Genomic DNA, 14,314 nt, shown 5'->3' with positions numbered 1-14,314 from the left:
CTTAAGACTTTCCTCTTTGATAAAGCTTATAGTTAGGGCTGGCTCAGGCTTGCCCTGTACCAGCCCCTAGTTAGGCTGACTTAGGCCTAGTCTGCCGGAGGACCCCCCTATAATACACCGGGCACCTTCTCTCCTTCTCTCTCTCTCTCTCTCTCTCTCTCTCTCTCTCTCGTAATCTATTACTGCATCTTGCTAACTCGGCCATTCTGGATGTCACTAACTCAGCTTCTTCTCCGGAGCCTTTGTGCTCCACTGTCTCTCAGATTAACTCATATCGCAGCGGTGCCTGGATAGCGTGACGTGTGTGGTTGTGCTGCTGCCGTGGTCCTGCCAGATGCCTCCTGCTGCTGCTGCCATCATTAGTCATTAGTCATACTTCTACTGTTATTATACACATATGACTATTGTCACACTTGTATACTGCCAGATATTAATACATACTTTCAACATATTGTACCGCAGTAACCAGAACTATAACTATAATATTATTACTTTCAATAATGTTGTTGTAAGCTACTGTCATTACCTGCATCTCTCTCTCTCTCTCTCTCTCTCTCTCTTTCTCTGTCTCATTGTGTCATGTGGATTACTGTTAATTTGTTATGCTGATCCATTCTGTACGACATCTATTGCACGTCTGTCCGTCCTGGAAGAGGGATCCCTCCTCAGTTGCTCTTCCTGAGGTTTCTACCGTTTTTTTTCCCCGTTAAAGGTTTTTTTTGGGGGAGTTTTTCCTTATCCGCTGCGAGGGTCATAAGGACAGAGGGATGTCGTATGCTGTAAAGCCCTGTGAGGCAAATTGTGATTTGTGATATTGGGCTTTATAAATAAAATTGAATTGAATTGAAATTGAAAAGGGATTCAAATAGGCCACTCCCACACTTAAATAACCTCCCTCCTCCTGAGAATTTTTCCTGAGAGGACTGGTTGGTGGATATCTCTACCTGATCTCAAGAAGGTATGTACCCTGCTTAGTAGTTCCCCCTGCTGGCCCCCAACTGACATTATTTCTTCTCTTACAGATAAAGTGGCTAGGTCTGGCTGCTTCATCTGACATTTCCTTCACTATTTTCCTCAAACTCTGTCCCTGCACTCTGAGTTCCCCCAGGAGCGAGACAGCTGATCTTGCTATGAATCCCCTACACCCCACTTCCACTGGACAAATCCTAGTTTTCCATCCTCGCTGCTCAGCTTCTGCTCCTAAGTCTGCATATCTAAGCTTTTTTCTTTCATAGGCTTCTTCCACTGAGTCTTCCCAAGGAACTGTCAGCTCAATGAAATAAACTATCCGTTGACTTACTGACCACAACACTATGTCAGGCCTCTGCTTGGTACAAACTATTTCCTGGGTGGGAAAAGCTTGCCCCCTAAATCTACTTGCATTTCCCAATCACAAGCACCTTCTAGACGGCCACACCCTTGCCTCCTTACTAACTTATCCCTTCTGTATTTTTCCCCCTCACGGACAAACTGAATTGCTAAACTCCTATTCTTAACACCTTCTGAATTTACCTGTCTTCCCTTCCCTTCGATGCCTGCAGCTAAACATTTCAACACCTGGTTATGTCGCCATGTATATCTGCCTTGTGACAAGCTAACTTTACAGCCTGACAAAATATGCTTTAAGGTTGCGGTACCTGAACACAATGGGCATGATGGGTCCCCATCTACCCACAGTTTTAGGTTCTGGGGAGTCAGTAACACATCGTATGTAGCCCCTACCAGGAATCTAATACGATTCTCCTCCATACTCCACAGGTCCCTCCAACTAATTTTCCTCTTCTCTCCACTTTCCCAATCCAACCACTGTCCCTGCTTAGCCTGGGCCACCACCTTTGCACCCCTTAATATCTCCTCCTACGTATCTGTTCCACGACCAGCTTTCTTTTATCTTTGAGACCTGCTTTATTCCATACTGGTTTGCCTGAGCCAAGCCCCAGGCCTCCCCAGCCAAACTGAACATTACTTACAATCTCTGCATGTCTAAGAGCTGCCTCTGCCTCCTGAACTGCCGATCTTGGGTTCCACTTCCTCCCCTTGGTTGGATTTGGAACCACACTCCTAACTATCATGTCCTTACTCCCACATAACAAGAGCTCTGTCCTGACCTTGGTACATTAAAATTCATCTGTTAAACTAGATACTGGCAGCTGAAGTATCCCTTTTCCATACAATGCTCAAACATTTCTTAGGCACCTAGGAGCGCCCAACCACTTCCTAATATAAGAGCTAACCGACCTTTCAATTCTCTCCACAATGGATATTGGAATTTCTTAAATTGACAGTGGTCACATTAACCTAGGATATAGCCCAAATTACAAACACCACAACTTCAGCTTTCCTGGAAGTTCTGATTTATCTATTCTATCCAATCCTTCAGCCACATCTTTTCTAAATTTCACCACCTGTTCCTCATCATTCAACTCTACATTGTACCACCTACCTAAGCTCTTAACAGACTTTTCCCTAATTGTTGGGATTTCCTCATCATCTATGACAAACTTCCTATCACCTAACTTCCCTCTACGTATCGAGATGCTTCTAGATTTACTAGACTTGATCTTCATGCTGGCCCACTTGAGGTTCTTATTTACCTTCTCTAGTAGCCTCTTTGTACATGGCATTGTTGTGGTCACCAGTGTCATGTCATCCATGTAAGCCCTAACTGGTGGAAGATGCAACCCATTCTGCCGTCTCTCCCCACCTACCACCCACTTAGAAGCCCTGATGATTACTTCCATTGCCATAGTAAATGCTAATGGAGAAATTGTACACCCTGCCATAATACCTATTTCTAGCTTCTGCCAACCTGTTGTGAAACCTGCCGTACTTAGACACAAGATAATATCCTGAAAGTATGCTTTCACTAAATTAACAACTACCTGTGGCACTTTGAAGTAGTCAAACGCACTGCAAATGAGGCTATGCGGTACTGAACCAAACACAATTGCAAGATCTAAAAATATTACATGCAGGTCCCTTTTCTTAATCTTTGCTGCCTGAATCTGGTGCCAGCTCATGCTAGTATGCTCTAAACACCCTGCAAAACCTGGTATTCCTGCCTTCTGCACCATAGTATCCATTAAGCTATTCCTTTCCAAGTAGCTAGTTAACTTCTGCGCTATTACACTAAAGAAAATCTGCCCCTCTACATTCAAGAGAGAAATCATCTGGAATTGGCTAAGGTCCACGGACTCCTTCTCTTAAGGAATGAGGACACCCCCTGCCCTACGCCATGCTCTTGGGATAATTTGTTTCTCCCAAACTATTCTTAGCTGTTTCCACAAAAATTTAAGGATATCAGGTGCACTTTTATAAACCTGGTAGGTAGGGTTGGGACTCGTTAGGATTTTAACGATTCCGATTCCTTACCGATTCCTTCTTAACGGTCCGATTCCTTACCAATTCCTCTTACCGATTGCTATATTATATTCATTATACTTGCTATACTTAAACAAGTATATAATAAACACAAATGCAATGATACAAATACAAAAACTTTATTCTAACTGTTAGATGAAAATTAGACAATTAGATGAAAATACACATTTATGTGTGGTGTGTATTTCAGATTTAGAGCTTGTATCATCTCCCTGAAAATATATAACAACAAAAAGTGATTCTCTGATTTCTACAGTAACACGATTACCTCAAATTAACCACAGCAATATAATAAAAAAATACTTAAATGCATTCATGCTTGGGCACTGTTATTTACATGACAACACCTGAACAGAACACACACACACATTGGCTGTTTGTTTCTACCGCTCCCCTCGCTGGAAGCATCGGACCTCCTGCCGTCAGCCTCCGCCTTGATTAAACGCTGAAAATTAAATAAAAGAGGGAGACAGGTTTTTCCTGTTTTATCTTATTTTGTTATATTTCACCCTCTCCCCTCGCTGGAAGCCTCGAACCTCCCGCCGCCCCCTCCCGTCTCAAACACGAAGGTCTCCCTCTCCGCTGAGCACCCATGCCCGGCACACACCCGGCCTGTTAAATAGCCTGTAACCATAAGAACCGTGTGACACAAACTCAGTGCTTTAGTAATTAAATAATGTCGGGCTCGGTCGGGTTCGGACAGAAATGTGCGGCCCGTGGCACACTCTAATGGAAATGCACGTGACGTTTTTTTTTTTACAATCTAGGACCAAATGTGATGGAACGGGTTCCGGAACTGGAACTTTGGATCCGGTTCCAAAAAAGAACCAGATCCGGATCCCAGCCCTACTGGTAGGAGACTCCATTAGGCCCTGGGGCCGAAGAAGCCTTTGCATGCCTGACCACCTCCTGAACTTCCTTCCACCTAGATGGCCTGACATCCATCTCATGCTTTATCCCTCCTAATGGAGGGATATCAGGTGGGAAACCTACTATCCTATTCTTCCTATCCTATTCTTCTCTAAATCTGAATATGTATTTCTCAAATATTCTTCAACCTTAAGCCTTGCTGCTGTGAGCAGCCCTCCCTTTTCCTGGCTGAGCAATCCTTTAACAAACTTAAAAGGGTCTCTGAAAAGACCTGTCCTTACATGTTCCTTCTTTCTCCTCTTTTTCCTGAGATGCTCTGCCCTTCTAAGAACTGCTAGCCTGCTTCTCAACTCCTCTTGCAACACATTAATTCCCTCCCTTTCTTCTTCTATCTATATCTACGCTGCTTAACCTTGCTTCCAATTTTTGGTGTCCACTTGCAGTACTGCAGAAAAAAAAAACCACACAAAAAAAACCCCTGTGGCCCACCAACCACTTTCCGCATAAACCACCATTATAAAGAGACATCTGTAAAGGTGTTCTGAGAGAACACTTTGAACTGCAAACATGGTCAATTATGACTCTTTGCAGTATGAATTTTTGATCTTTCATATTTGTAAAACTTTCATCGAGCCAAGAAAAGCAATTTCAAAACACAATTAAAAGTCTGAATATGTGCCATCTTGGAGTTCAGCATCTAGTATCTAGAACAGGTCCTGTTCCATGTCTGCCATGTTGTTCTACAGTAGCCCAAAGCAGACTAACCAACCCACTGGCTCTACATAGGGCCATTCACGTTTTTTGTGTCAGCCACTGTAGTTCTCCTACACGCTTGGCACCGGGGAGAAGTTTCAGTTCTGCCACCTCACTGCTAGATACCACTAAATCCTGCACACAGTGGTCCTTGAAGGTTCTACGTTCTACTAAAGAGGATGGCAGATATTAAAGGGTTTTTACCTTGTCCCTGTCTGCTTCTGGCCTGTAACAGGAAACCCTGGAACTCTGTGGAGGTGTCCTTCACCACCTCCACCGTCACTGTAAGGAGACAATCAGGGAGGTGAGAGGAGGAGGCATTCATGTTATATGAGACTGACTGACTTCAGGAGCAGCAGGAATGGACTGGAGGCTGGAGATGTTGACTGACTCCCAATGGTTGAGAAGATAAGACTGAGGTCAGAATAAGTTCCTGTAAACATGACCTTTGACCTCTGACCTGTTACACAATACCACCCCTGGGATAAAAGGCTGGATCAGGGAGGATTAGACAGGAAGACAAAGCACAGCTGGGGGAGGAGCTAGGAGAGGTGGGATAATACAGAGACAAAGAAAAGGAAAGAGCAGAGTAGGAAGAGGGAGAGGAAATACATTCCCCTTAAATAAATCCTCATCATACTGTGCTTAAAGCTTGTATAGTCTCAGTTTGATCAGATACAAGGTGAAAGAGAGAAAGGTGTGAACCATGGATACTGCTGCTTTTTGGGATGAACCTTTGACCACTGACCATTTCAGTGCCAGTATTTTGTATTAATTTTCTCTTTTTCACTCCCTTTTGGTTTTCGCTAGAATGACCTGAATGTACTGAATAATTTCATTTAACATGACTGAAACAAAGCAGTGTAGTACATATATATGTATATATATGTATATATATATATATATATATATATATATATACAGTACAGGCCAGAAGTTTGGACACACCTTATTCAATGCGTTTTCTTTATTTTCATGACTATTTACATTGTAGATTCTCACTGAAGGCATCAAAACTATGAATGAACACATGTGGAGTTATGTACTTAACAAAAAAAGGTGAAATAACTGAAAACATGTTTTATATTCTAGTTTCTTCAAAATAGCCACCCTTTGCTCTGATTACTGCTTTGCACACTCTTGGCATTCTCTCCATGAGCTTCAAGAGGTAGTCACCTGAAATGGTTTCCACTTCACAGGTGTGCCTTATCAGGGTTAATTAGTGGAATTTCTTGCTTTATCAATGAGGTTGGGACCATCAGTTGTGTTGTGCAGAAGTCAGGTTAATACACAGCCGACAGCCCTATTGGACAACTGTTAAAATTCATATTATGGCAAGAACCAATCAGCTAACTAAAGAAAAACGAGTGGCCATCATTACTTTAAGAAATGAAGGTCAGTCAGTCCGGAAAATTGCAAAAACTTTAAATGTGTCCCCAAGCGGAGTCGCAAAAACCATCAAGCGCTACAACGAAACTGGCACACATGAGGACCGACCCAGGAAAGGAAGACCAAGAGTCACCTCTGCTTCTGAGGATAAGTTCATCCGAGTCACCAGCCTCAGAAATCGCAAGTTAACAGCAGCTCAGATCAGAGACCAGATGAATGCCACACAGAGTTCTAGCAGCAGACCCATCTCTAGAACAACTGTTAAGAGTAGACTGCGCGAATCAGGCCTTCATGGTCAAATAGCTGCTAGGAAACCACTGCTAAGGAGAGGCAACAAGCAGAAGAGATTTGTTTGGGCCAAGAAACACAAGGAATGGACATTAGACCAGTGGAAATCTGTGCTTTGGTCTGATGAGTCCAAATTTGAGATCTTTGGTTCCAACCGCCGTGTCTTTGTGAGACGCAGAAAAGCTGAATGGATGGATTCCACATGCCTGGTTCCCACTGTGAAGCATGGAGGAGGAGGTGTGATGGTGTGGGGGTGTTTTGCTGGTGACACTGTTGGGGATTTATTCAAAATTGAAGGCACACTGAACCAGCATGGCTACCACAGCATCCTGCAGCGACATGCCATCCCATCCGGTTTGCGTTTAGTTGGACCATCATTTATTTTTCAACAGGACAATGACCCCAAACACACCTCCAGGCTGTGTAAGGGCTATTTGACCAAGAAGGAGAGTGATGGAGTGCTGCGGCAGATGACCTGGCCTCCACAGTCACCGGACCTGAACCCAATCGAGATGGTTTGGGGTGAGCTGGACCGCAGAGTGAAGGCAAAAGGGGCCAACAAGTGCTAAACACCTCTGGGAACTCCTTCAAGACTGTTGGAAAACCATTTCAGGTGACTACCTCTTGAAGCTCATGGAGAGAATGCCAAGAGTGTGCAAAGCAGTAATCAGAGCAAAGGGTGGCTATTTTGAAGAAACTAGAATATAAAACATGTTTTCAGTTATTTCACCTTTTTTTGTTAAGTACATAACTCCACATGTGTTCATTCATAGTTTTGATGCCTTCAGTGAGAATCTACAATGTAAATAGTCATGAAAATAAAGAAAACGCATTGAATGAGAAGGTGTGTCCAAACTTTTGGCCTGTACTATATATATATATATATATATACACACACACACATATATATATATATATATATATATATATATACACACACATATATATAGATACATACATATATGTGTATATATATATATACATTGATTTATTTTTATTTTTTCTGTTACTAACCATTGTATTCATATCTAAATAAGGATATATTTGTTTCTGGGTAATTTTATATATTAATTTCTTCAAATATAAAAAGAAAGCAGGTCATTGATTAAGATATATATGTAGTATTAATATTTATATTTATTTTCTGTGAAGCAAAAATAATTGGTAATATGCATTATCCATTAAGACTAATTTATATTTGTAAGTCATCGATAATTGGTAATTTATATTATGTATTAAGACAGGTTTATATTTTGTAAGATAGATATTTGGTAATTGATATTATATATTTACATGGGTTATTTTTGTAGGACAAAGTTAAATGATAATAAAAATGATATATTTAGTGTAAGGTATAGGTTTATCTATTCAAGGAAGCTGTCTGTCATTTTCCACAAGGAGAAGGGGTGGAATTTAATAAGTAAATCAAAGTAACTATACACTGACAATTGCTTTTACATATGCTTTTCATTATTTGTAAATAAGTCTTTCTTTCTTTCTATCTATCTGCTTGTTTGTAAGTTTATGTCTTTTTAACATCTTCGAAATAAATATCAATATCAATATTAATACACAGTGGAGTGTGACTTGTTGGAGTAAAACTGATTTGTTTGTTGGTTCATTTTAATTACAGATAGAACAGTCTAATTGAGCTTCTCGATTTAAAAAACTGACACACATGATGATGTTGTTGAGTAGGCTATATGTAAGACCACCTTGGTATACAGAAATACTGTATAGTGTAGGCCAAGGCTCAGCATCCGTTTTATAATATGAAGCACCATTTTTTATTTTTTATTTTAGTGTTGATCAGTGTGTCAAATCAATATAATGCCAGTCCCTTGTGCCTTAGAAACTTGATCTCCATTAAAACTTGAGCCATGTCCTCACCTTCTGTTGTTTGAGGCGTTGGTTTTAAGCAGCAGAGTTCTTCCCTGACTGTCAAATTACAGTATCTTACTTTGACCACCAAACAAGGCATGTAATTCACATCCACGCTTTCATGCAATCTCAAGCGTAATGTGTTATGACTGTGGTCATTTACTTGGTTGTTTATGTTGTCTGTACTGACAGCTCTCTCTTTCTCCTCCCCTATTCTGCAGTAGCAATCAGCCTGTCTGTGTGTGTGTGATGAGCTGCAGGAGGTGTGATTCCCCAATCAACCACGTGACCGGGTTGCTGCTGCTGATTGGCTGACTGTTCAGTTTTAAACGCTACCTGACGCCGGCCTTCGGCCTCTCACTCTCCCCATTCCCAACATGACAGCAGCTGGTATTCTGTGTATGATCTTGTGTGTGCTGCAGTAGCATTTTTGATTTAGAGCAGCTACCTGCCGAAGCGATTACCTTGAACTTTAGTTTGTGTGTTAAAGCTACCCGTGACTGTGATAAGAACAGCTTATTGTGAACATTGTAATATTGTAAATAATCTTGCTAAATTCAGTAGCAACTTTAAAGTAGGAGGGAGAAGCCATTTTTGTTGATCCATTTTTCTCCTGTTTATTTCAGTTGAGGGGTAGGTTAGTTTGATGTCTTTTTGTTTCCACATTTATTTTCCGACAGGTAAGGTAGGGATCCGGATTAGTTTTGTTTATTTTTGGCATTGCTCCTCTCTGAAGTTATAAAAATAAAACTGCTACTTTGAACTTTTTACATGGAAATTGGCTGACCTTCTTGGGAGTGGGAAGAGCGGGGGCACTTTATCATGTGTGGCCCAGGTGCCCCTAGGCCTGGGTCATAACAAATGCTTAAGTTGCAAAGTTTCTGTGTGTGTGCGCGTGTTTGTTTGTGTCCCTTCATTTAATTCTGCTTCCCCTGTTTAAATCAGTTTTTTTGTGGGTCCGTCTGCTTGTTTGTCTTTTTTAGACTTTTTGGGCAGGCAGAACACTTTCTGAGGTTTTTTCACCAGTTTGTGGAGTTTTGAGTCGCAGGGTGGATAGTTGATCTGTCCGATCGGAACTGATCAGCTCCAGCCGATAAATGAGGGCACCAGCTGTTAGTAAGTCAAAGTAAACTTATAAGAACGGTTCAGTTTCACCGCGCCTGCCATTCTGCTGCTCCATCTGTACCCAGAGTACATGTCCAATTAGTAACAGTAGGCTATATATATTCCAACAGCGGGCTGTACAAAACCTCTCTTTATTATTTTGTTTTTTTAAAAAATGGATTTATATCTTAAAACAATATCCTCTGCAAAGAATAAGAAGGCTGTTAAAACTTTGGACAGTTTAATTCATTCATTCATTCATCTTCTAACCACTTCATCCTCTTGAGGGTTGCGGGGGGGGGGGGGGGGGTGGAGCCGATCCCAGCTGACATCGGGCGAGAGGCAGGGTACACCCTGGACAGGTCGCCAGACTATTGCAGGGCTGACACATAGAGACAGACAACCATTCATGCTCACATCCACACCTATGGGCAATTTAGTTATCAATTAACCTGTCCCTAATCTGCATGTCTTTGGACTGTGGGAGGAAGCCGGAGTGCCCGGAGAGAACCCACGCTGACACGGGGAGAACATGCAAACTCCGCACAGAAGGGCTCTCACACCCGGGATCAAACCGGGAACCCTCTTGCTGTGAGGCGACAGTGCTAACCACCACACCACTGTGTCCCTGGCATGTTTTGTTTTGTTTTGTTTTATTTTGTTGGTTTGTATTTTATTTTTGCATATGTTTTCTATTTACGTTTATTCATCTGTCTGTATAATTACTCACCTGTTTACAACGGATTGATTGTTTTTGTAATACAAAAAAAAATACTCCTGCATGTATTGCTAATGTGCCATAAGTTAAACTGTGCCTATGGTTGCCGGTCCCTGGTGTAGGCTGTAAGAGACAACTTTTATACAGAAAACGTAAAGTGTAGTTATAATTGATAAAGTGACAATGACCACAGCAAGATTAGTGATAAATGTCATTATGATGATGTCAAGTAATCTTAATTTAGGTCAAACCTGATGAGTTTTACAACAAAATAATAATTTAAGATTATTGTACAAATTTAATCTAGTAGGAAATGAAAACACTTGCCTTTGCATGTCCTATATTGCTGTTTCAAAGGCAATACAAAGGCAGAGCGCAATAACTACAATTTAGGTGCATATACCTATTTAGTTAGTGCATTACCACTGTTAGAGCCTATACATATTTATTATTTTTTGGAAAATGGTAAATCAAAATAATGCTGATGATCATGTTGATTAATTATTGAAAGTTGAAGATCATATATTGCAGATAAATTATGATTTATTATGATTGTTCTCTACTGCTCATGGCCCTCCTCCTAGTCAGGCCATCCTCCTCCTATGATTAGGGAGAGAGGACAGCTGGGTTTCCCTTTTGTCTCCCTTTTGTGTTGAAGGAGTGAGGAGTGAGACGCTTTATCTACCACTAAATTAAGGTTTTTGTTTTGGTCATTGTGTGAAGTCAACCACAGAGAATATTTTTGTTTATGTAAATAAATTCAGAACCTTTTTTGAACCTGGAAAGATCTCTGCAAGTGCTTATTATTTAGTGAGTCCTAGACCTCCTCCTCAAAAGACTAATCTGTTATTTTTTACCTTTTTTTTAACGCAAGAGTAGCCACAACCACTTTTCTGCCTATAAATAACAATGAACAGTCAAAACACTTTTTTCAAATTTAATACCCTACTGTAATACCTTGCAGGGACTACTCAGGAGTGTTTCTACAGAGACATACCTGTAATGACTCCTCCAGGCGTGTACGCGGTGCTAGATGTAGACACTGCGAATGGCGGGCTGCTGGTGGAAGGGGTGAAAGGTGGGTGTACAGGCATCATGGTGCCACAGGAGAACGCAACTGAGCCATTAGGGAAACACACACACTCCTCCACAAAGCACACACACACCATTGCTAAAAGCAACATCATGGCTTTAAGAGGCATCTGAAAAAGACAGGAAACAGCACTACTTAGTTTAAAATTATGGGCACAGTGGGATTGTGTTATGGCTGCAATAAATGTCCGAGCAGCTCCCATTTCTGAAAAGCATGTGACATCAAATCTAACTTCTTCTTTCAGGTGAGAAAACAGATGCTAAAACCAGGTCTTTAACAAATGCTTGCAATGACTATTCCAAACAATAAGTTATCCGTGTGACACCAGCACCATGAAGGAAAAAGAAAGTAAAATAGGAGTCTTGGAGAGCCCTCAATGAAAGGCTTTGGAGTAAACAAAAATGTAAGAATTTCCTAAGAGTGTAATAACTCCCAGAAATGCACATACAGAGGCTCAGGGACATAGAGCCCCATCTGGCTTCCATTGAGAAGGCGATGGTTGTCTTCCCACAGAGCCAGTAATATCAAATGCTCCACAGTTTTCAGTCTGCATCTGAACATTCAGTAAACTAAACTCTAATCTGCACTGGAAACAGTTAAAAAGTTGAACAAGTTCTGGGTCTGGACAAGTTCTGTCCAGGCCCAGTGGCCCACTGTGTTGTAATCCGTCTATGCTTTATGCGTAAAAGTTTCCCATCAAAAACTAAATGAGATGCTTAGAAAAATACAACACATTGTTAAGGATTACAACAGTGGTCCCCAACCATTTGACATGTGACCCCTCACATAATATACACATCCACAAAATGATAGGTATTGGATTAAAAAAAAAATTACAAGTTTTAACACCAGGAATTTTTTACACAATTTCAACCAACCACATTTTCCTCAGGTTAACAGCCTCAGTAAGGATATGAGGGACACAGAGTAGCAAAATGACCAGTGACATCATAATCATCTAATCACACTTATATGTGTAAAACTATCCTGGTTACAAGAAATAAAAACATTAATAATAAACATACAAGAATAATTTATGGGAGCACTGCACAAACTTCAACAGATAATAAGATACCATAAACATCTCAAATTTCATTTTAGTAATGAGTCTGGTGCCACAGATGAACAAAACAAACTGTTTCGATACAGGGACTTTGTGTGATGTCACAAATACTCTATATTTGTTAGATATTGATATCTGTTGGTTAACTCATATTGCAGAGGTGCCTGGATGGTGTGACATGTGTGTTTGTGCTGCTGCCGTGGTCCTGCCGCGGTCCTGCCAGATGCCTCCTCCCGCTGCTGTTATTATTAGTCATACTTCTACTGTTATTATACACATATGATTATTGTCACATATGCATACTATCAGATATTAATATATACCTACAACATATTGTACCACAATTACCGTAATTATTATTGTAATATTATTACTTAATGTTGTTGTAAGCTATAATCATTACTGTCTTCCCTGCATCTCTCTCTCTCTCTGTCTCTATCTCTCTTTATGTCTCATTTTGTCATACGGATTACTGTTAATTTATTATGTTGATCTGTTCTGTACAATATCTATTGCACGTCTGTCCGTCCTGGAAGAGGGATCCCTCCTCAGTTGCTCTTCCTGAGGTTTCTACCGTTTTTTTCCCCGTTAAAGGTTTTTTTGGGGGGAGTTTTTCCTTATCCGCTGTGACGTGCCAAAGGACAGAAGATTGTCATATACTTTAAAGCCCTCTGAGGCAAATTATTATTTGTGATATTGGGCTTTATAGATAAAATTGAATTGAACTGAAATTGAATATATACAGATTGTTTTCCGTGCATAGATCCTATAGGCAATCGCTTACAAAAACACTATTTCGTCACAGCCTGTGACGGCCCCAGGGCCTTGGTCCTTCGATTATACTGTGTGTGTGCTCTGTGTCTTGCAGGTCCTCAGCTGGGTGGAGCTGAGATGGTATCAATCAATCAATCAATCAATCAATTTTATTTATAAAGCCCAATATCACAAATCACAATTTGCCTCACAGGGCTTTACAGCATACGACATCCCTCTGTCCTTAAGACCCTCACAGCGGATAAGGAAAAACTCCCCCAAAAAAACCCTTTAACAGGGAAAAAAAACGGTAGAAACCTCAGGAAGAGCAACTGAGGAGGGATCCCTCTTCCAGGACGGACAGACGTGCAATAGATGCCGTACAGAACAGATCAACATGATAAATTAACAGTAATCCATATGACACAGAGAGAGAGAGAGAGAGAGAGAGAGAGAGAGAGAGAGAGAGAGAGAGATGCAGGTAATGACAGTATCTTACAACAACATTAATGAAAGTAATAATATTATAGTTATAGTTCTGGTTACTGCGGTACAATATGTTGAAAGTATGTATTAATACCTGGCAGTATACATGTGTGACAATAATCATATGTGTATAATAACAGAAGAAGTATGACTAATGACTAATGATGGCAGTAGCAGCAGGAGGCATCTGGCGGGACCACGGCAGCAGCACAACCACACACGTCACGCTGTCCAGGCACCGCTGTGATATGAGTTAATCTGAGAGACAGTGGAGCACAAAGGCTCCAGAGAAGAAGCCGAGTTAGTGACATCCAGAATGGCTGGGTTAGCTAGATGCAGTAATAGGATACGAGAGAGAGAGAGAAGGAGAGAAGGGGCCCGGTGTATTATAGAGGGGTCCTCCGGCAGACTAGGCCTAAGTCAGCCTAACTAAGGGCTGGTACAGGACAAGCCTGAGCCAGCCCTAACTATAAGCTTTATCAAAGAGGAAAGTCTTAAGTCTAGTCTTAAATGTGGAGACGGTGTCTGCCTCCCG

The 14,314-nt window shown here is 41.1% G+C and overlaps 1 protein-coding gene across 2 annotated transcripts in view; it reads left to right on the top strand.

Moving 5' to 3' along the window:
• Positions 1-14,314, top strand: part of LOC125902819 (uncharacterized) — a 282,334-nt gene that overhangs the window by 230,926 nt on the left and 37,094 nt on the right. The window contains exon 2 of one of the 2 annotated variants that reach the window (XM_049599446.1): positions 428-634. The exons of the other annotated variant lie outside the window; for it this stretch is intronic. The gene's annotated coding sequence lies outside the window, so the exon portion shown is untranslated. Of the gene's footprint in view, positions 1-427; positions 635-14,314 lie in introns of those variants that run through there. 2 annotated transcript variants of the gene reach the window in all.

The sequence above is a fragment of the Epinephelus fuscoguttatus genome, linkage group LG15 (assembly GCF_011397635.1).
Source record: "Epinephelus fuscoguttatus linkage group LG15, E.fuscoguttatus.final_Chr_v1".
NCBI classification, from domain to species: domain Eukaryota; kingdom Metazoa; phylum Chordata; class Actinopteri; order Perciformes; family Serranidae; genus Epinephelus; species Epinephelus fuscoguttatus.
Note: the sequence above shows the minus strand (reverse complement) of the source record. Positions and strands in the feature narration are given on the sequence as shown.